This window comes from Halichoerus grypus, chromosome 8, assembly GCF_964656455.1.
Source record: "Halichoerus grypus chromosome 8, mHalGry1.hap1.1, whole genome shotgun sequence".
NCBI lineage: Eukaryota > Metazoa > Chordata > Mammalia > Carnivora > Phocidae > Halichoerus > Halichoerus grypus.
This window is the reverse complement of record NC_135719.1, coordinates 17,606,291-17,629,935: the sequence shown is the minus strand read 5'-3', so window position 1 is coordinate 17,629,935 and position 23,645 is coordinate 17,606,291.

Sequence of the window (23,645 nt, the reverse complement as noted above, 5' to 3'; positions counted from 1 at the left end):
TCCTGAGAACACACTGTCCCACCTAAGATTCTACCCCACTTCACCACCTGAGCACCTTTCAGGCGGGGATGTCCCTCACCAGAGCCGACTTCTAAAAGTTCTGATTTTGTGCTCTGCTGCTCTATACGGTAGCCGGCTGACGGAGGCTCCCGCCCCCCATGGTTTATCTTCCCATATAGCGCCTCAGATTCACTTCTCCGAACCTCCTACCTGGTAGAAAGTGGTCACTTTTCTATTTGTAGAGTTGCAGCTATTCTTTTCTTAGATCTCCTCTTGATTTCGCAGGTGTTCAGAATGATTTAGCTGAATTCCTGGGAACAGACGAAACTAAGGTCTCTTACTCCTCCACCATCTTGGACTCCAATCTCAGTAGATTTCTTAATCCCCTCTTATAGAAGGGCAACCTGAAGGACAGAGAAGGTAATATATATTTTGTGGGCTAGCATGGAAGAGGGAGCCAGGGATGGAGAGCCCCTTTACACTGTGAGGAATTACTTGGATGTAAATGACAGCAAATACAATTTCACCGACTTCAAAAAGAGAATCTTTTGCCTTAGGTACCTGAAAAAGTCTGTGAATAAGGCTGGCCTAAGGCAGGAAGGTTCATGCTGGAGCTCAGTTGATGCCTTCAAGATTCACTTTCTATCCATTTCTTGGCCCTATATTGTGGACTGACTTTCTGTCTGACAATTTTGTAGCTTTAAGTGTATCTTTCAAGCTTCAAGTGTAGCTAAAAATGGGTTGTGTCTCTCAGTAGTCCCTGCAAAAATCCCATCGTGCCTTATTGGCTCCAGTTGGGTCACATGCCCATCCCTGACCAATCACTGCTGTCAAAAGCATACAATCATCTTTTGGCCAAGCCTGAGTTACAGATGCATTCTTAAAATAGGAGTGTCAGGGAAAGACAACTCCACCTGCACATAGACTGAGACTGAGAATGGGGTTAGTTCCCTGGAGGTCAATAAAGGGACTGTTTCCAGAAGGTGAGTGGATGGTAGGTATCAAAACAAAAACTGATGTCTACTCCAGCCCTCTTTTTCACTGCCCTATTTCTGCTTTCTTGTCCAGAGTTATGCCACGACTAAAGCTTGGAGTTGCAGTAAATGCCGATTCTGTGGAGACTTAGGGATAGGAAAGAGGTGGGATGGGGCCCAGGAGAGGAACTTGAAGTAGGAGGCATCAGTCAGAGTCCCCAGCATCCATGTGGGTAGATCATCCAATAATCTGTCTTCTTACCGTCTACCCCTTCTCATCCTTGAGCCCTTTACCTCCATTCCAGTTTAGTTATGGCCATATCCTAGAACTTATCACCAGGAACACTTCTGCCATCTGAAAAGACAGTCTGACATTCCACTTGATTTGATCCTTTCAGCTTATGCCCTCAATATGCCAATCCTTCAACCTGTTCAGGAACTACAAGATACTTTACACATCTCCCTGTCCACCTGACAATGTTTTGTCTTCATTCCCTCCCTCTCCAAGGAAAACTTCATGGTTCATCACTTAATTCCAAACCTAAATAGCTCTACTTTGAACAGCCTTTCATTCGCCTGTCATCTGCCATGCGTGGCAAAAGTCAGTTGTGTCTTTTTTAGACCCGTTTTCTAATAAGGGGCTGATTCCTCTAGGATAAAATCAACATAAGTAAGTATGCTGCTGCCACCATAAATGTTCTATAATAATGGTCAGCTTCCACACTGCCTGAAAACAATCCATTAGTTTGTTGTGTTGGTTACTGTGTACTGGCATCCTTCTAAGCGTTAGGGGCACACCGGGGAAGGAAACAAAGCTCCCTGTCTTGGTGGAGCTCATGATTGTTCCTTAGTCAATTCTCTTGCCTAAGTGCTCAAAACGATTTCACTTTCCTACAATTTCTCCACACTCCTCACCCGTTGAGCATGTGTGCTGGACCATGACAGGCGAATGAGAAGTCACCAGAACTTTATATCATTAAAAAAATTTCGAAAGAATAACAAAACCAAAATGTGAACACCCATTCCTTCTTTCCTCTTTCCTTTCTATTATACTGGAAGGTTTTCCTCGGGGATCTGTCCTTGCTTTCCAATTTACAACATCTTTTTGCACTGTTGGAATATTTGGCTTAATGATCTGCTTTTCTAGAAGACCGACACCATATTTACCTCAATACAGTCTGGCACGTCCAGCAGAGTTCAGAAACCTTTGGACGGAAGAGCAATCCGAGCGATTTGGAAGCTGAGGTTCCGACCAGCACGTTCTGGGGGCGGAGCCACTCCCAGGGCAAGCCACACCTAGGGGTAGGGCTACGTGCTGTGGAAGCCACATCCGGGGGCGGGTCACGTCCAGGCGGGACCACATCCAGGGTGAGCTGCATCCAGGGGTGGAACTACATCTAGGGGAAAGCCACACCCGGGGGCGGGACTAAGTCCAGGGCGAGCCACACCCAGGGCGGGGCCACGTCCAAGGCGAGCCACACCCGGGGGCGGGCCACGTCCAAGGCGAGCTTCACCTAGGGTGCGGCCGCGTCCAGAAAAAGCCAAACCCGGGGGCGGGACTACGTCCAGAGCGAGCACCCGGGGGTGGGCCACGTCCCGGGCGAGCTTCACCTAGGGTGGGGCCACGTCCAGGGTAAAGCACGCACACCTGGAGGCGGGCTGCGCCCAGGGCGAGCCACACCCAGTGGCCGGGCCTGAGAGGCTGTGGTGTTTGGCTTGCTGATGGTGGCCGTGCTGGGCTGTCTGACGGGTAAACCTCTCACCTCAGGCTTCTGCATCCTGTCTCCATCACTTCTGGAAGCTGAGAGTTTTGATTTGCCTCAAAGTCAGATTTTGACGAAGGCTTCTGGATCCCAGTGACCTTCCCTCCTGCCCTGCCAGAAGGACTCTTCCCACCGTCTGCCTTTTCCATCCCGGCTGCTGGGCCTCGAGGCCTCCCAACGCCTAACGGCCTCAGAGAACGTGCTGAGGCTTGGGGGCGGGGCCGTGCCTGGGCCACGCGAGCCCCTTTTGCGCAGGTCACTGGATGGAACTTGTGGAGCTGATCGTAGTAGTAAATATAGCGGCGATATTGACTGCTGTTAAGACTTCACCTTGCACCAGCTGCCTGGTCTTGTACGAGAAACCTGTCTCAGAGCTCATCTATTATGTGCAGAGATAATAATATCTAACAGGCGTGGCCCTGAGACCTGGAATGAAGAAGTGAAGAGTTTTGAGTGGTGTTAAGAGTTGATGTTACTGAAGGGTTTGGGGGCGCTTGTGGTGACCTCATGGGCCTTCCAGCTCCTGGAGAGCCAAGTGCCTTGGAAGTGCCTGCCAGTGCACTCAGGACAGTGAGACGTCAGGGTGCGAGTTCATGCAATGAAGTAAGAGTCCTCATTCCTGATTCTCCGCAGAACTGGAAGGATACCCACAATTTGCTACTTGTTTTCAAAGGAGCCAAAAAGAGCTTTAATCGCTGGGACCTAGCGGTGAGTCCAGTAGGAACGGTTCGTGGAAACCTCAGGTATAGACCAATCGAGGCATTATGGACAGGATAGAGGCAGAACCATTTGTCACGCCTTGCATGATCCAGGATAGCAGGACGTGAACCTCTCCGGCAGGAAGGACTACGTGTTTTTAATTAGGCAGAAACTCTCAGGTAATTGCCTTAAATTGCAGGTATAGATATATTCACGCCTACCGTGTGTCCTGGTTCTGTGTTAGGAAGTGTTACCATGTTTATCATAGTAAGAGGTGGAAGACAATCCTATTTGTGACTGTTTCCACTATTAGAAAGTATTAAATGTGAATTTGAAAGATACAGAAAAGTAGAATAAACCTCATAGATTCCCACCTTCAGAACAATTACCATTAACTTTTTGATGCATCTTCTTAGAGATTTTGCTGTGGCTACTTTTAACATTGCTTAAATAATACATACTTTAACTGAAAAACTATCATAAACGTTTTTATGTTATTATAAACTTTCATAACATTTTATGATAACATTCTATTAAGTGGTAGAATATTAAACTCTACTTTTTGTTGACATTTGGTTAGTTTCTAACTTTTGAAATTTCAATATTTTGCTTGCGATGTTTGGTCATAATTGTACTTGTTTATAAACTGTCCTGTTCCAAACAGCATAAAGCTTTTCCTAAGTGTCTGATTAACCCAGGATTCTGCCCTAGGCCAAATGCTCTTCTCTTCCTCCAGCCTCCTTAGATGAGTCATGCGCTCATGTGGTTAGCTGATTCAGCACTAGACTCTCCTCTGATTATGAAGCCAATGAAACCAACTGCTTGCTAAACATCCTTTTTTTTTTTTTTAAGGATTTTATTTATTTATTTGACAGAGGGAGACACAGCGAGAGAGGGAACACAAGCAGGGGGAGTGGGAGAGGGAGAAGCAGGCTTCCCGCCGAGCGGGGAGCCCGATGTGGGGCTCAATCCCAGGACCCTGGGATCATGACCTGAGCCGAAGGCTGGCGCTTAATGACTGAGCCACCCAGGTGCCCCTTGCTAAACATCCTTAATGTAAGATCTTCCAAACTGAACCTGCTGTCTTCATCTCTAACTTTCCCTTCCCCATACAGCCCCAGTATCGGTAGCACCTGAAAATCCAAGCAAGAAACACAAGAGCCATTTTACATTCTTCCCTCTTCATTGTAGCTAGTCAGCTACTACATGGAGAAGCTAGAAAAATATGCTGTGCAGAGAAATCCTAGAACTCTCACAGTATACTACATTCCCCCAAATAGATTATAAGATCCTTCAGGGCATGAGCTATATTTTTGTAATTAATTTTAATTATATTAGTAATAATATGTTTGCATTCTCCCTAGTCAGAATTAAAACATTCTCATTAAAGTTAAATACCCCATTCCAAAATAAAGCGTCTCTTTCCACATCAATTAATTAATTAATTTGCTATTTATATCAATATAGACTATTGGTTTCCTACTCGATTCAATTGGTTTCCTACTTGATTCGATTCAGTCTGCTACTATCAGTATTTATTTTGGTGCCAAAATTGTCATATTAGCTAATTACTTCAGTCTGACTTCTGTGTTCTTTTGATTTAGCTCAATCATTTTTTACTTTCTGACACAAAAAGACGTTTCAAGCTCATTGTATACTTTTCCCTGCATAATCCCTCAGTTGCTGATTTCGTTAATGGAAAATGGTATTTAGAAGCCAGGGTCAGTTTGCTGGATGTGTTCATTATTATTAGGATGTTGCTGCTTGTGGACCCTCTCAATAGTTAGGGAATATGTGTATATATATGCACACACACAGACACACACACACACATTTAAATATTAATTTATTTTCCTCTGTCTCTACATGTGTTGAAAGTTGTGAGTTCACACCAATACTTCTAGTTATAATCTACCACCACAGGGTTCATTCTAGTTTTCTCCCTTTCCAGTTTTGTAACTTCTTTCTCCAACAGTGAGAAATCTGGCTCCATTATTTTTTTTATATATGTACTTATTCAGTCAGTTCTCCTGTATGGAGGCAATTTCTCATCACCACCACTGTCTCCTCCATGTATGGATGTCCTCTTCTACCACTAGTGCTTAGATAACAATGTGTGTGGCAGCTGTGTTATGTAGACACCAATACCGCACCAGGCAACCCTTCTATACAAGCCCCTCTTCACCGTGCTGGGCTCTGACTCTCAGCTCTGGGTCACTGCTGACGCTTCTCTAACAGCCCTCCTCCATCCCCTTTTGGTGTGAATGCCCATTTTGCTTGGCTCACCTATTGGCTCTAAGACTGACTTATTCAGAAAGGGAAAAGGAAGTAAAATGCTGTATCTTTTTCCTTCTAGCTTTCTCAAGACATAATTGATGTGCAACAAGCTGCATGTATTTAAAAGTGTACAACTTGATGAGATTTGATAATGAAATTGCCATAATCAAGATAAACACATCCAACTCTTCCCATTCATTTTGAGTTTTTTAAAATTAAAATTTTTATTTTGAGATAAATGCAGATTCACATGCACTGTAAGAAATAGAGAGATCTCATGTATACTTTATTCAGTTTCCTCCAATCATACTATCTTAGGAAACTACAGTACAATATCACAACCAAGATACTGACATTGGTATAGTCAAGATATAGAACATTTCTATCACTGCAGGTATTCCTCCTGTTGCCATTTTATAGACACACTACCTCCTGCCCCTACTGTTCCATCATCTGTTTTCCATTTTTATAATTTTGCCATTTCAGTGGTATTTTATATATATGGAATCATATACAGTGTAACTTGATGGAATTTGCCTTTTTTACTCAGCTTAGTTCTCTGGGAGATTCACCTAGGCTGTTGTGTGTATCAGTAGTTCACTGTTTTTTATTGCTGAGTAATATTCCATGGCATGGATGTACTGTAGTTTTTGTTTTTGTTTTTGTTTTTTTAACCGTTGGTTGAACAACAGCTGGGTTATTTCCAGTTTGGGCTGTTATGAATAAAAATACTGTGAACATCTGTGTACAGGTTTTTGTGTGAACATAAGCCTTCATTTTTCTGTGATAAATGCCCAGCAGTATAATTGCTGAGTTGCATGTTTAGTTTTTTTAAGAAGTGGAAACTGTGGCTGTACTGTTTTGTATTTTCATCAGCAACATGAGTGATCCAGTTTTTCTTTATCCTTGCCACCATTTGGTGTCACTATTTAAAAAAAATTTCTTTAGCCATTCTGATAAGTGTGTAGTGATATGTTATTGTGGTTTTAATTTGCACTTCCTGAATGACAAATATTAAACCTTTTTGGGGGGCTTTTTTGCCATCTGTCTTTTTGGTGAAATGTCTCTTCATGTCTTTTGTCCCTGTTCTAATGGGATTATTTTATTTTATTTTTTTTTACCATTGAGTTGCCAGAGTTCTTTATATATTGCTGATACTAGCCTTATGTTGCCTTTGTGGTTTGCAAATATTTTTTCCCAGTCTATAGCTTGTCTTTTCATCCTCTTAACAGTCTTTTGCAGAGCAATAGTTTTCAAGTTTGATGAAGATTAGTTTATAAACTTTTCCTTTTATGGGTCATTTTTTGGTGTCACATTTAAGAACTCTGTGCTGAGATTTAAATCCTGAAGACTTCCTCTGATTTTTTTCTGAAAGTCTTATGCTTTTATGTTTTATAGTCAAGTCTGTGATCCATTTTGAGTTAATTTTTATATAAGGTGTGAGACTTAGGCGAAGTTCCTTTTTTTGGTGTGTGGATGTCCACTTGCTCCAGCAGTATTTGTTGAAAAGTTAGCTTTATTCCATTGAATTGCTTTTGTATTTTGTCAAAAGTTCATTGAACATTTTTGTGGGGTTCTATTTCTGGATTCTCTATTCAGTTTCATAGGTGTATGTATCTGTCTGTTAATTACCCACATGGACTTGCTTATTGTAGCTATAATAAGCTAAGTCTTAAAATAAGCTATGTCTAAGATTGACTCTTCCTGATTTATTCTTCTTTTACAAAATTGTGTTAGCTATTCCAGTTCATTTGTCTTTCCATATGAACTATAGAGAATCTTGTCTACAAAAAGTCTGCTGGGATTTTGATAGCAATTGTGTTAAATGTGTGTGTCAATTTGGAGAGAATTGACATCTTTAGTGTGTTGAATCTTCCAACCTATGAACATAGTATAGCTATCATTTTTGGTATCAGGGTCATACTTCATAAAATGAATTGGAAAGTGTTCCCTCTTCCTCTATATTCTGGAAGAGATTTTTTGGAAGACATTTTGTAGAATTGGTGTTAATTCTTCTTTAAACATTTGGTTGAGTTCTCCAGTGCAGCCATCTGACTCTGGAGATTTTCTTTTTGGGAGTTTTTAAGTTAAAAATTCATTCCTTTACAGTTGCAGAGCTATTCAAATTATCGGTTTCATATTAGTGGGTTGTGATAGTTTGTGTTTCTTAAGAACTTTATTTCACCCAAGTTTTCAGACTTACTGGCAGAAAATTGTTGAGAACATTCCCTTATTACTGTTTACATGTGTTTAGGATCTGCAGTGATGTTCCCCTTCTCATTCTTGATATTGGTAATTTGTGACTTCTTTAGATTTTACCTGATAAGTCTGGCTAGAGTTTTATTAAATGTTTTTTTTAATCTTTTCAGAGAACTAGTTTTTGGTTTCATTGATTTTTCTCTACTTTTTTTGGTATGTGTTTTCTATTTCATTGATTTCTTTTCTAGTTTTTATTATTATTTTACTTTGTGTTTATTTTACTTTGTGTTTAATTTGCACTTCTTTTTTTTAGTTGCTTAAGGGAGAAACGAAGGTCATTGGTGTGAGACTTTTCTAATGTAGGCATCTAGTGCTATGAATTTTTCTCTTAACACTGCTTTAACTACATGTTGGAAATTTCAGTATGTTGTCTATTGTTTTCATTCTGTTCAAAATATTTTTAATTTCCCTTTTGATTTCTTCTTTGATCCGTGGGTTATTTAGAAGTTTTTAAATTTCCAAATATTTGGGGGATTTTCACAGATTTTTCTGATACTGATTTTAAAAATTCCCTGTGGTAGAAGTACATACTTTGTCCAATTTGAATAGTTTTCATTTATTTGGTGGTGTGTGTGTGTGTGAGTGATTTATGTTTCAATACAGAATGTGTTCTGTCTTGGTAAATCTTGTACATTCTTCACTTGTGTGTAGTATTGTATAAATGTTAATTATGTCAAATTGATTGGCAGTGTGTTCAAATGTCCTATGTCCATATTGATTTTTTTTGTTTATCTGTTTAGTCACTTTCTGAGACAGGGCTATTGAAATCTTTGACTATAATTGTGGATTTGTGTATTTCTCCTTGAAGTGTTGTTTTTTCTTCATTTTTTTTTAGTTGCTTAAGGGAGAAACGAAGGTCACTGGTGTGAGACTTTTCTAATATAGGCATCTAGTGCTATGAATTTTTCTCTTAACACTGATTTAACTACATGTTGGAAATTTCAGTATGTTGTTTATTGTTTTCATTCTGTTCAAAATATTTTTAATTTCCCTTTTGATTTCTTCTTTGATCCATGGGTTATTTAGAAGTTTTTACATTTCCAAATATTTGGGGGATTTTCACAGATTTTTCTGATACTGATTTTAAAAATTCCCTGTGGTAGAAGTACATACTTTGTCCAATTTGAATAGTTTACATTTATTTGGTGGTGTGTGTATGTGTGTGAGTGATTTATGTTTCAATACAGAATGTGTTATGTTTTGGTAAATCTTGTACATTCTTCTCTTGTTGAGTATTGTATAAATGTTAATTATGTCAAATTGATTGACAGTGTGTTCAAATGTTCTATGTCCATATTGATTTTTTTTTGTTTATCTGGTCATTTTCTGAGACAGGGCTATTGAAATCTTTGACTATAATTGTGGATTTATGTATTTCTCCTTGAAGTGTTGTTTTTTCTTCATGTATTTTGAAACTTTGTTATTAGGTGTATCAATGTTAAGACTCTTCTTTGTTGTTTTGTGGTCTTTGAAGTCTCTGTTTTTTTAGCTTAGTGCTCAGCTAGTGGTTTGTTAGAGATTTTCTTAAATGACTGGGAAGAAAAGAAAAAGAAAAGAAAGGAAAGAAAAGACTTCAGGTCTTTGCAGATTGGCTGTGTGCTGGAGCACTCACTTCCTGTTTTTGTTGAGCCTAAAGATTAGCTACAGGTGAAAGGGTATTGTCTTTTCAGGTCTTTTCAGTACATATGTCCTGCTGTGTACATGTCTGTGGCTTCTAGATTCTCTGGTGTATCAGAGAACTTTTCAAAGCTTCCTGGATGGAGTCCCCTAGTCTACCATTTTGCATCACTTTCCTCTGTCCAGCTTTGTTTTGATTAGGATGGTTTATCTTTTTCTGTTTTTTTTTTTTTTTTTAATTTAGACTGTTTCTTTATATTTGTAGTGTGTTTCTTGTAGGCAGTGTGTAATTCGGTCTTGCTTTTTAATCCAATCTAACAATTCCTGTCTTGTCTTAATTTTGATTTTTTTTTTTTTAAGAGAGGAAGAGAGAGATGGGGTAAAGGGCAGATGGAGAGAGAGAGAGAGAATCTTAAGCAGGCTCCCAGCCCAGTGCGGAGTCTGATGCAGGGTTTGATCCCACAATCCTGAGATCATGACCCTAGTCGAAATTAAGAGTTGGACACGTAACTGACTGACCCACCCAGGCGCCCCAAGTTTCTTTCTTTTAGTGAATGTTTAGACAGGTGATAGGTGGAATAATGGCCCTCAAGAGATGTTCATGTCCTAATCCCTGGAACCTATGAATATGTTACTTTATATGGTGTAAGTCTTCAGATGGAATTAAGGTTGTTTATCAGCTGCCTTAAAATGGGGAGATCTTGGAATGCCATGTGGGTCCAGTGTGAGCCCTTAATATCTGAGAACTTTTCCTAGCAGAAATCAGATAGATTTGAAGACAGAAGGAGAGGCAGGAGAAATTCAAAATGTGAGGGAGTCTTTGATCCTCTGTTGCTGGCTTTGGAAATGGGGGAAGGCAACCATGAGCTAAGGCATTCAGGCAGTTACTAGAAGCTATAACAGCCCTCAGCTGACAGAAAGTAAATAGACTTCAGTTCTACAATTGGAAGGGTCTTAATTCTGCCAACAACTTGAAAGAGCAAGGAAGCAGATTCAGAGAGTCTCCAGGAAGGAATACATCTTGGCAGATCTTGGTTTTAGCCTGATGAGACTTGTACCAGACTTCTGTTGTTCAGAACTGTAAGAGAATTAATTTGTATTGTTTCAAGACACTAAATTTGTGGTAATTTGTTACGGCAGCAATAGAAAACTAAGGTAGACTGTTTATGTATAATGTGATTATTGATTTAGTTGGGTCTGAGTCTATTTTCTTGCTATTCATTTGCTCTTTATGTTATTTGTAATTCTTTCACATATTTCATCCCTCATTTGAATTGAATATTTTATATATCATTTATTATTGGGGCTTATTAGCTCTGTGTTTTTTTAGTGGTAACTTTGTGGTTCATACATATCTTTAATATATAACAGTCTATCTTAAATAATGTGCCACTTCATTTGTGTCTCTCTCTTTTTTAGTGTTTCTCTTTTACTTGTTTTATTCTATTGAAAATATCTGTTTAAATATGTCTCCCTATATTTGTCAGAATTATTTATAATGTGCCACTTCATATATTGTCTCTGTCTTTTTTAGTGTTTCTCTTTTACTTGTTTTATTCTATTGAAAATATCTGTTTAAATATGTCTCCCTATATTTGTCAGAACTATTTTGGTTACAAGTGGATAGAAATCTAACCCAAAGTAGCTTAATAAAAAATAACACTCATATGGAATATTTGCTAATTCCTGAACCCAAAATGTGGTCATAGGGATAGAGGTATTGATGGGCCAGACTAGGTTATGGGCCCACCTTTATGATCAGAATAGCACTGGGTTGATTGCTTCATGAGATAACATGAAGTGGGAGTACAGTTCCTGAAAGATCAGGTGAATTGGATGGAAAAGTATGCTTAACAGAAGAGAAACACTAGAGTTCTCATTTTTCACTACATTCCCAAAATACACTGCAACTACTTTATTTTATTTGTTTTTATTTTATTTTTATTATTTTTTTAAGATTTTGTTTTTTTATTATTTATTTGAGGGAGAGAGCATGAGAGAGCATGAGAGGGGAGAGGGTCAGAGGGAGAAGCAGACTCCCCGCTGAGGAGGGAGCCCGATGCAGGACTCGATCCTGGAATGCCAGGATCATGACCTGAGCTGAAGGCAGTCGCTTAACCAACTGAGCCACCCAGGCGTCCCACACTGCAACTACTTTAAGTCAGGTTTTTTTTTTTTTTTAATTACTTCTTAAAATGTAAGTAATGTATGATTAAATTTTCTAAATTAAAAAATTAAAACAGTCTCCATAAGTTTAAATAGCCCCTCTGATCACCCCTTCTTAGGAGGTAAACTCTATCACTGTCATCAGTCTGGTATACATTCTGTGCTATACACTGACCTAGAATATGTATAGTTTATTTCACATAAAAAGGTATCATATTGTGCATATTGCTCTGCAGCATGTTTTCTTTTTTAATTCAACAGATATCTTGTCAATCTACCCATAATAGTGCATGTAGATATACCTTATTCCTTTTAACTGCTGCATAGTATTTCCCTAAATGGATATTCAGCAGCTTATTTTTTTTTAGATTGCTGCTCATTTGTTTCCTATTTTTCATTATTATAAATAATGCTGCTATGAACATCTTTGTATATGCTTCATTGTGCTTGTTTTCAAGTTATTCTCTAGAGTACATACCTTTGAAATGTAATTTCTGGGTCAAACTCCTTGCAGTTTTCTTTTCTTTCTTTCTTTTTTTTAAAGATTTTATTTATTAGAGAGAGAGTATGAGAGAGAGCACCAGCCAGGGGGAGGGGCTAAGGGAGAGAGAGAAGCAGACCTCCCCGCTGAGCAGGGAGCCCAATGTGGGGCTTGATCCCAGGACCCTGGGAGCATGACCTGAGCCGAAGGCAGACGCTTAATGACTGAGCCACCCAGGCACCCTTCTTTGCAGTTTTCAAATTGTGTTTGTTTGATTAAAATTTTTAATGAATAAACTTTTGAATAGGAAGTAAATGCACATGGTAAAAAAAAAAATATTGAAAAGTTCTGTAATGAAAAGTAGTCTCTTTTAGTCTGGAAGAGTTCCTCTGCTGATGCTTGATGGTCATAAATGCTAAATATTACAAACCATTAATTTTATAGTATATCTTTCAGTTTGGATTCATCTGATATTCCCTCATATTTAGTTTTAGGTTATATGTCTTTGGTAGGAATAGCACACAAGTGAGGCTGATTTCTTATTTTGTCCTATCAATTTATCAGTATTAATCCTACTACTGATAATGTTCAATTTAATCACTTGATTAAGGTGTTGTGTGCCAGACTTCTATACTTCTTTTCTTTGTAATTACTATTTTGTGGGGAGGTACTTTGAGACCATGTATATATCTTTTTACTCATCAAACTTTTCATTCTTCATTTATTCATTTCTATTCAGATGGGCTCATGGTTTCTATCTTATTTAGATAATTAGAGTCTTATTATCAATATTTATATTGATGTTCATATTGTCACAGGTTTGGACAGTGGGAGCCCCTTCAAACTAACTTCTGGGTACTTTTGACATATCTCTATCATTCTTTGGACATTTTCTTACTTTCTTATGTAGCACCAAAAATCAAGACCATTGGTATTTTCCCTGTGCCAGTCCTGGAACCAGCCATTTCTCTAAAATATCCTAGTTCTGTTTGCTGGAATATGGTATTTAGAAGCCAATATACGGGTGCTAAGAGTGCTAAGTGTGTTCATTGTTACTGGAGTATTATTGTCCCCATGCCATCTCAGCGTATACACACACACACAGACATATAATATACATCTATATTTATTCTATACTTATATACATTAAAAACTAAGAGTTTACACTAATACCTCCAATTCCAGTCAAACATCCAACACTTCAGGGTTAATTTTAGTTTTTTCCCTTTTCATATCTGTAATCCCCTTCTCCAATAGTGAGAAATCTGGCTCCCATTATTATTATTTTTAATTAAGATATAATTGACATTTAACAGGCTCCTATTATTCTTAAAACAGGGAACACGAGTGATATTTGGTAGACTAATATTAATTTTTCCTGTTTCTGACTTGGGTTGTACTAGGGGCAATAATCATACAACATGAAAGCATATATGATTGAGTTTTATTTGATAATTTAATCTGCATGTATCCTCTTAGAAAATGTCAAATGGAGTAGAAGCTCAGATTTCATATTTGTAGGTATTTATACTGTGTTATCACTGTCGAGAGAAGCAAAATCTTAATTTGACATCACAGGAGGTAATCATAGTTATACTTCAGTAGAGGGAAATGAATTATTTGATATGAAACTGTCTTTATAAAAAATCTTACTGGCTTTACATCTTTAATGGCAATAAAAGCAACTGATTCCAAGTTGCAACTATGAGCAACCCTGTATGAATTTATTTTAAACACTTATTTAAAATTTTTTCTCTTTAGTTGGAAAATCTTTTTGATAATTTTCTAAGATGCCAGCTACCCTTTTACTTTCCAAGATTTATAGTTAACATTAGAATCAGATATAAAATGTTAGACTTTTTCATACTTTAAGCATTTATTTCAGATTTTTTTCTCTTTAGTTGGAAAATCTCTTTGGTAATTTTCTAAGCTGCCAGCTACTATTTTACTTTCCAAGAATTATGGTTAACATTGGAATTAGATATAAAATGTTAGACTTTTTCACACTTACATGTTTTAAAATTAAGGAATCTTTAGTTAAAGGTGATATTTGATTTATTAATGATAACATATTTCTTCCAAATAATTTAAAGTATCTTAAATACTATCAACTATTCTTTTTCAGGTGTTTGGCCTGACATCACTTCTCCACCCATGCATTTCCCTGTTTATGTCTTTAAATATGATGTATGTGCTGACCAGGCTGGACTTCTCTGAACTCCAGTGTTGAATATTGAACAGGTTACTTCTATATTTATTTTAGATAACAAAGAGAAAGCTTAAATTTAACATATACAAAATAAAACCCTTGTTTTTGTTTCTTTTTTTCTCCAAGATTTTTATTTATTTGTCAGAGAGAGGGAGAGAGCACAAGCAGGGGGAACGGCAGACAGAGGGAGAAGCAGGCTTCCCACTGAACAAGGAGCCTGATGATCATGGGATCATGACCTGAGTTGAAGGCAGATGCTTAACCGACTGAGCCACCCAGGCATCCCTGTTTGTTTCTATTTATTCATTCATTCATTCATTCATTCATTTATTTATTTATAAGATTTTACTTATTTATTTGACAGAGAGAGACACAGTGAGAGAGGGAACAGAAGCAGGGGGAGTGGGAGAGGGAGAAGCAGGCTTCCCACCGAGCAACGAGCCTGATGTGGGGCTCGATCCCAGGACCCTGGGATCATGACCTGAGCCGAAGGCAGATGCTTAATGACTGAGCCACCCAGGTACCCCCTGTTTGTTTCTTTTTAATCAAACCTTATCTTCTCACATTTTTTTTTTTTAATCTTCTCACATTTTTACCCTATCTCAGTGAATAGCAACATCCTTTTTCAGGTTTCTCAGGTCAAAGTTTAGAGTCAGCTTTGATTTCTTTCTCACTTTTATACCCCATAATTGGTCCATGATTAAATCCGTTATAGTATACCCAGAATCTGTCCAATTGTATTTCCTTCTCCTCTATCATAATGGTTCAAGCCATCATCATCTCTGATCTGAGTTCTTATAGTAGTCTCCCAATTGTCTTCCTGCTTCCATGCTTACTTTACAGTCTATTCTCTACTGTGAAGCCAGGGTGATTTTTAAAAAAACATGTATCATTTTACATCTCTGCTCAAAACTTTCAAAAGCTTCTCTTTTTGACTCAGAAAAAAGCCCAGTGGCCTCTGAGTTCCTTCCATATGCTCTAACTTCCCTCTATTTCTGTGGGCTCATCTCCAACATTCTTTCCTTCCATCATTCTACTCTAGCCATGCTACTGGCCATCTTGCTGTTCTTATACCAAGCATTTGCCTACCTCAGGGCCTTTGCAATTCTTAGTGTCTCAGGCTGGAATCCTCTTTACTCTGACATTTGCTTAGCTTAAATCCTTCAGCTTTTTTTTTTTTTTTTCCATGTCTCTGCTCAAATATCACCTTATCAGAAAGAGCTTTCTTGACTGACCTAAGTAAAATAGCATCTACCTCTTCATGCTCCCTATCACCTTTATCCTGTTTAATTTTTTTCCATAGCACTTGTCAACTTGCAGCATATCCATGTCTACTTATAGCCCCTACTAGGCTATAAAGTCCATAGACTCAAAGACTTTGCTTTTCTTATTAAGTGTCCCCAGTGTTTGGAACAGTGCCTAGAATGTAACTGGTATTCAGTTGGTCTCAATGGAATAAATAAAAGCACCTTCTGAGAGAAAGAATCTATTTTGTTTAGATTCTAATAGTACTAGTCAAGTCAAGACATTTCCAGATGCTTCCTCCTCTTCTCTTTGCCTGACTCCATCCCTGATGAAAGCAGAGGCAAATTTGTATGTGCAGCTGGGTATGGGATGGGTAAGAAAATGGAAGGTGGGGAAATAGAGAAAAAGAAGACCATATCATTCTCTACTCTCCCAGCCTGAAAGTACTACCAGTTTGGCAGAGGGAACTTTTAACTTTAAATGAAGTTGGTGCTTATTAATCAATAATAAACTGAACTGGACATTTAATTACTGAGTTAGATTATTCTTGGCACTACAGAAGTGTGTTTAGGGAAATTATGGGACCTCTCTTCACCCAACTTTTCATTCAAAGGGCAAGAGAAAAATGAGTCTGTAGATTGGTTACAAAGAGCCTGTGAAGGGAACAGATGAAACCCCCGCTCCCCCACCCCCGTATTCTCTGGAGTTCTGCTTATTCAGCCCAATGGTTACCCTTCTATTGTGGTTTTTATCAAAATGCTTAATAGTCTCTTGTTTACATGTTTGTCTCCTTTACTAGACTATGAGCTCAGGGAGAGAGGGCCACTGTTTTATTAATCCTGTTTATCTAAGACCTGCCATGGTGCCTGATACATAGCAACCATTTAGTATTTGTTGAATAACCTCCCTGCCCCCATCTCAATTCAAGGATTACTTGAATACCAAAAGTACCTTGAGTATCAAAAATGGAGTATATGGTGATACACAGGAGCTTATTGCTTAGGTAGTTAAAAAGAGTATACTGTATTCTAAGATTTAGATCCATTTACCATGATGAAAATTCCCATTCTAAGGGAAAACACTTTATTTTTGAAATGTATCACAGGATTGGCTTTATTCTTTCCTTCTTGCCCAAGCTCTTAACTGGGCAAGTTTAGAATCTAAATCTAATCTGTTTCCCCTGTTGCAGCAGGGCACGAATGTGGCTTTTATGGAGCCCAGTGTTTGGAATAAATGCTAAAATAATCCCCTTCTCTCCGCATCTGGTATGGCTGTGATTCCTCTTTAAGGGCAGAGCCTGAATCCTTATTATTTAAAAGTTTGAAAGTCAACATCTTGTGTATTCTTGAGGCAAATGCAAAAAATTTGACAATGTTCTGAAAGACTGTGGAGAGGGTCTGTGTTTCAGTATAAAAACTACAGCATTATTATCACTGCGATCCAGAGATGAAAAGTTATAAAACGTTTTGGCTCAAAGAGATGCCACATGAATTTAATAATTTTCGTGTGGATAATCATTTTCCAAACAAACTGTAGCCATGACTTAATCCCTCCTAGAAAGACAGGAGTGTATCTTCAAACAAACTGCCTAAGCTGTTTGTTCACAGTTTGCTTTTTGATTCAGCAAGATGGATTATGAGGGGTAACAACCAGAGCTGTGACAGCTTTGGCTAAATCCCACCTGGCGTTCAATCCCTTTCTCCTTTTAAAAAGCTCTCCAAGTTCATAATTCTACAAAAGGATTAATCAAAGTCATTGGAGGGGTGCCTTGGCTTGGAGGTAGGGGGAGGGAGGGATTTACTATGCCAATTAAAAAATCCATTGTTATAGAAATATTCTTGGGTTGTTTTATTTGTATAGTGAAAGCAACCCAAGTATGAATCTTATTTGAACAATGGTGCACTTGGGCTGACAACGAAGTGAACTAAAAACATTTGGGGCCTATCCCACTGCTTTTAGTGAATCTTCCCTTGTCAGTGACAACCCAGTGAACCTTCTTTGGACACAGTGAAGCTGCCAATTTCTTAGCCTCTAGACATCGTTTCATCCATAGCACTCATCCACGATCACATTATATATACAATACACATGTGAATGTGAAAACTCCTCCATCATATTCATCAGCTTATCTCCTTACTACTATGGTTACCTTCACCTTCATTCCCCTCCTCCTGAAAGACTATTACAATTTTTCTTTCCTTCCCTACTGACAGTTCTAGCCAGGAGGAGGGGAATGAGTCTTTTTCCCTCTTTAGATCTTTCATGCTTTTTTGTCTTTTGATTATTCAGTTTAATTATTGCCTTAATATTTTTCTGTGTTTTTGTGTTTTGCACATTTTGCACCATTATTTCAGGTCTCCTGGACCTGAGATTCAAGTACAAGTTGTTGAAATTGTTACATTTTTAACAATACCTTAGAAATATATTGGAATCGGGTATAATCTTACTTATTTTCTTTTTTTATGTTCATGTGTTTATTGATGTAAGTTAGGCATTGTGGTTTATACATTTTTCTATTTGTAACATGTATAAATGCATTTAGAAGTATACAAATTAAAAGTATTTATTTCTATTATATAAATGCATGTTAATTTTTTAGTCTGTACCTATATAACGTTTCTTTTTTTTATTATTAAGTTCAAGTAGCCAACATATAGTACATCATTAGTTTTTTTTTAAGATTATAGTAAATATATTTTTTATTGTTATGTTAATCCCTGTACATTACATCATTAGTTTTAGATGTAGTGTTCCATGATTCATTGTTTGTGCATAACACCCAGTGCCCCATGCAGAACGTGCCCTCTTCAATACCCATCACCAGGCTAACCCATCCTCCCACCCCACTCCCCTCTAGAACCCTCAGTTTGTTTTTCAGAGTCCATCATCTCTCATGGTTCGTTTACCCTTCCGATTTCCCCCCTTCATTCTTCCCCTCCTGCTATCTTCTTCTTTTTTTTTTTTTTTTCTTAACATATATTGCATTATTTGTTTCAGAGGTACAGATCTGAGATTCAACAGTCTTGCACAATTCACAGCGCTTACCAGAACACATACCCTCCCCAGTGTCTATCACCCAGTCACCCCATCCCTCCCACCCCACCCCCCACTCCAGCAACCCTCAGTTTGTTTCCTGAGATTAAGAATTCCTCATATCAGTGAGGTCATATGATACATGTCTTTCTCTGATTGACTTATTTCGCTCAGCATAATACCCTCCAGTTCCATCCACGTTGTTGCAAATGGCAAGATCTCATTTCTTTTGATGGCTGCATAATATTCCATTGTATATATATACCACCTATTCTTTATCCATTCATCTGTCAATGGACATCTTGGTTCTTCCCACAGTTTGGCTATTGTGGACATTGCTGCTATAAACATCGGGGTGCACGTACCCTTTCGGATTCCTACTTTTGTATCTTTGGGGTAAATATCCAGTAGTGCAATTGCTGGATCATATGGTAGCTCTATTTTCAACTTTTTGAGGAACCTCCATACTGTTTTCCAGAGTGGCTGCACCAGCTTGCATTCCCACCAACAGTGTAGGAGGGTTCCCCTTTCTCCGCATCCCCACCAACATCTGTCATTTCCTGACTTGTTAATTTTAGCCATTCTGACTGGTGTGAGGTGGTATCTCATTGAGGTTTTGATTTGGATTTCCCTGATGCTGAGTGATATTGAGCTCTTTTTCATGTGTCTGTTGGCCATTTGGATGTCTTCTTTGGAAAAATGTCTGTTCATGTCTTCTGCCCATTTCTTGATTGGATTCTTTGTTCTTTGGGTGTTGAGTTTGATAAGTTCTTTATAGATTTTGGATACTAGCCCTTTATCTGATATGTCATTTGCAAATATCTTCTCCCATTCTGTCGGTTGTCTTTTGGTTTTGTTGACTGTTTCCTTTGCTTTGCAAAAGCTTTTTATCTTGATGAAGTCCCAGTAGTTCATTTTTGCCCTTGCTTCCCTTGCCTTTGGCGATGTTTCTAGGAAGAAGTTGCTGCGGCTGAGGTCGAAGAGGTTGCTGCCTGTGTTCTCCTTTAGGATTTTGATGAACTCCTGTCTCACATTGAGGTCTTTCAACCATTTGGAGTCTATTTTTGTGTGTGGTGTAAGGAAATGGTCCAGTTTCATTCTTCTGCATGTGGCTATCCAATTTTCCCAACACCATTTGTTGAAGAGACTGTCTTTTTGCCATTGGACATTCTTTCCTGCTTTGTCAAAGATTAGTTGACCATAGAGCTGAGGGTCCATTTCTGGGCTCTCTATTCTGTTCCATTGATCTATGTGTCTGTTTTTGTGCCAGTACCATACTGTCTTGATGATGACAGCTTTGTAGTAGAGCTGGAAGTCCGGAATTGTGATGCCGCCAGCTTTGCTTTTCTTTTTCAACATTCCTCTGGTTATTCGGGGTCTCTTCTGGTTCCATACAAATTTTAGGATGATTTGTTCCATTTCTTTGAAAAAAGTGGATGGTATTTTGATAGGGATTGCATTGAATGTGTAGATTGCTCTAGGTAGCATTGACATCTTCACAATATTTTTCTTCCAATCCATGAGCATGGAACGTTTTTCCATTTCTTTGTGTCTTCCTCAATTTCTTTCATGAGTATTTTCTAGTTTTCTGAGTACAGATCCTTTGCCTCTTTGGTTAGATTTATGGCTCGGTGTCTTATGGTTTTGGGGGCAATTGTAAATGGGATCGACTCCTTAATTTCTCTTTCTTCTGTCTTTTGTTGGTGTATAGGAATGCCACTGACTTCTGTGCATTGATTTTATATCCTGCCACTTGACTGAATTCCTGTATGAGTTCTAGCAGTTTTGGGGTGGAGTCTTTGGGGTTTTCCACATAAAGTATCCTATCATCTGCAAAGAGTGAGAGTTTGACTTCTTCTTTGCCAATTTGGATGCCTTTTGTTTCTTTTTGTTGTCTGATTGCTGTGGCTAGGACTTCTAATACTATGTTGAATAGCAGTGGTGATAGTGGACATCCCTGCCGCGTTCCTGACCTTAGGGGGAAAGCTCTCAGTTTTTCCCCATTGAGAATGATATTCGCTGTAGGTTTTTCATAGATGGCTTTTATGATATAGAGGTATGTACCCTCTATGCCTATACTCTGAAGAGTTTTGATCCAGAAAGGATGCTGTACTTTGTCAAATGCTTTTTCTGCATCTATTGAGAGGATCATATGATTCTTGTTCTTTCTTTTGTTAATGTATTGTATCACGTTGATTGATTTGTGGATGTTGAACCAACCTTGCAGCCCAGGGATAAATCCCACTTGGTCTTGGTGAATAATCCTTTTAATGTACTGTTGGATCCTATTGGCTAGTATTTTGGTGAGAATTTTTGCATCCATGTTCATCAGGGATATTGGTCTGTAGTTCTCCTTTTTGATGGGGTCTTTGTCTGGTTTTGGGATCAAGGTAATGGTGGCCTCATAAAATGAGTTTGGAAGTTTTCCTTTCATTTCTATTTTTTGGAACAGTTTCAGAAGAATAGGTATTAATTCTTCTTTAAATGTTTGGTAGAATTCCCCTGGGAAGCCATCTGGCCCTGGGCTTTTGTGTTTTGGGAGATTTTTGATGACCGCTTCAATTTCCTTAGTGGTTATAAGTCTGTTCAGGTTTTCTATTTCTTCCTGGTTCAGTTTTGGTAGTTGATACATCTCTAGGAATGCATCCATTTCTTCCAGGTTATCTAATTTGCTGGCATAGAGTTGCTCATAATATGTTCTTATAATTGTTTGTATTTCTTTGGTGTTGGTTGTGATCTCTCCTCTTTCATTTATGATTTTGTAGATTTGGGTCATTTCTCTTTTCTTTTTGATAAGTCTGGCCAGGGGTTTATCAATCTTGTTAATTCTTTCAAAGAACCAGCTCCTAGTTTCGTTGATCTGTTCTACTGTTCTTTTGGTTTCTATTTCATTGATTTCTGCTCTGATCTTGATTATTTCTCTTCTCCTGCTGGGTTTAGGCTTTATTTGCTGTTCTTTCTCCAGCTCCTTTAGGTGTAGGGTTAGGTTGTGTACTTGAGACCTTTCTTGTTTCTTGAGAAAGGCTTGTATTGCTATATACTTTCCTCTTAGGACTGCCTTTGCTGCATCCCAAAGATTTTGAACAGTTGTGTTTTCATTTTCATTGGTTTCCATGAATTTTTTTAATTCTTCTTTAATTTCCTGGTTGACCCATTCATTCTTTAGTAGGATGCTCTTTAGCCTCCATGTATTTGAGTTCTTTCCGACTCTCCTCTTGTGATTTAGTTCTAGTTTCAAACCATTGTGGTCTGAAAATAGGCAGGGAATGATCCCAGTCTTTTGGTACCAGTTGAGACCTGATTTATGACCTAGGATGTGATCGATTCTGGAGAATGTTCCATGGGCACTAGCGAAGAATGTGTATTCTGTTGCTTTGGGATGGAGTGTTCTGGATATGTCTGTGAAGTCCATTTGGTCCAGTGTGTCATTTAAAGTCTTTATTTCCTTGTTGATCTTTTGCTTAGACGATCTGTCCATTTCAGTGAGGGGAGTGTTAAAGTCCCCCACTATTATTGTATTGTTGTCGATGTGTTTCTTTGCTTTTGTTATTAATTGCCTTATATAATTGGCTGCTCCCATGTTAGGGGCATAGATATTTACAATTGTTAGATCTTCTTGTTGGGTAGACCCTTTAAGTAGGATATAGTGTCCTTCCTCATCTCTTATTACAGTCTTTGGTTTAAAATCTAATTTGTCTGGGGGCCTGGGTGGCTCAGCCGTTAAGCGTCTGCCTCCGGCTCAGGTCATGATCCCAGCGTCCTGGGATCGAGCCCCACATCAGGCTCCCTGCTCAGCGGGAAGCCTGCTTCTGCCTCTCCCACTCCCCCTGCTTGTGTTCCCTCTCTCGCTGTGTCTTTTTCTGTGTCAAATAAATAAATAAAATCTTAAAAAAAAAATAAAATCTAATTTGTCTGATATAAGGATTGCCACCCCAGCTTTCTTTTGGTGTCCATTAGCATGGTAAATGGTTTTCCACCCCCTCACTTTCAATCTGGGGGTGTCTTTCGGTCTAAAATGAGTCTCTTGCAGACAGCATATCGATGGGTCTTGTTTTTTAATCCAATCTGATAGCCTGTGTCTTTTGATTGGGGCATTTAGCCCATTTACATTCAGGGTAACTATTGAAAGATAGGAATTTAGTGCCATTGTATTGCCTGTAAGGTGACTCTTACTGTATATTGTCTGTGTTCCTTTCTGGTCTATGTTGCTTTTAGGCTCTCTCTTTGCTTAGAGGACCCCTTTCAAGATTTCTTGTAGGGCTGGTTTCATGTTTGCAAATTCCTTTAGTTTTTGTTTGTCCTGAAAGCTTTTTATCTCTCCTTCTATTTTCAGTGACAGCCTAGCTGGATATAGTATTCTTGGCTGCATATTTTTCTCATTTAGTGCTCTGAATATATCCTGCCAGTCCTTTCTGGCCTGCCAGGTCTCTGTGGATAGGTCTGTTGCCAGTCTAATGTTTCTACCATTGTAGGTTACATATCTCTTCTCCCGAGCTGCTTTCAGGATTTTCTCTTTGTCTCTGAGACTCGTAAGTTTTACTATTAGATGTCGGGGTGTTGACCTATTTTTATTGATTTTGAGAGGGGTTCTCTGTGCTTCCTGGATTTTGATGCCTGTTTCCTTCCCCAAATTAGGGAAGTTCTCTGCTATAATTTGCTCCATTATACCTTCTCCCCCTCTCTCTCTTTCTTCTTCTTCTGGGATCCCAATTCTTCTAATGTTGTTTCGTCTTATGGTATCACTTATCTCTCGAATTCTGCCCTCGTGATCCAGTAGTTGTTTATCTCTCTTTTTCTCAGCTTCTTTATTTTCCATCATTTGGTCTTCTGTATCACTGATTCTCTCTTCTGCCTCATTTATCCTAGCAGTTAGTGCCCCCATTTTTGATTATACCTCATTAATAGCCTTTCTGATTTCTACT